Raw genomic sequence first — 289 nt, 5'->3', positions numbered from 1 at the left:
TCTCCCACGTGGCGCCCGGCGCGCGCCGGGGCCTGCGCGTGAGGCCACGCCTCGTTCCTCACATTCGAGGACGCCCTGGTCCGGCTGGCGAGGAGCGTGAAGAAGCGAAAATCTCCCGAGCGGGGCTTTCCCACGGGGTTTAGCGAACACGGGCCGACCCACCAGCGCCGGGTCCAGGTTCTCAAAGGTGGACGCAATAAAATATATTTAAAAAAAAAAAAGAAAAAGCGACACTCGCCTCAGCACAAAACTCCCGCTCCCGACGCGCTACGTCGCCTCCGCGGTTTTA

This window comes from Myotis davidii, unplaced genomic scaffold (genome assembly GCF_000327345.1).
Source record: "Myotis davidii unplaced genomic scaffold, ASM32734v1 scaffold211, whole genome shotgun sequence".
NCBI lineage: Eukaryota > Metazoa > Chordata > Mammalia > Chiroptera > Vespertilionidae > Myotis > Myotis davidii.
Note: the sequence above shows the minus strand (reverse complement) of the source record.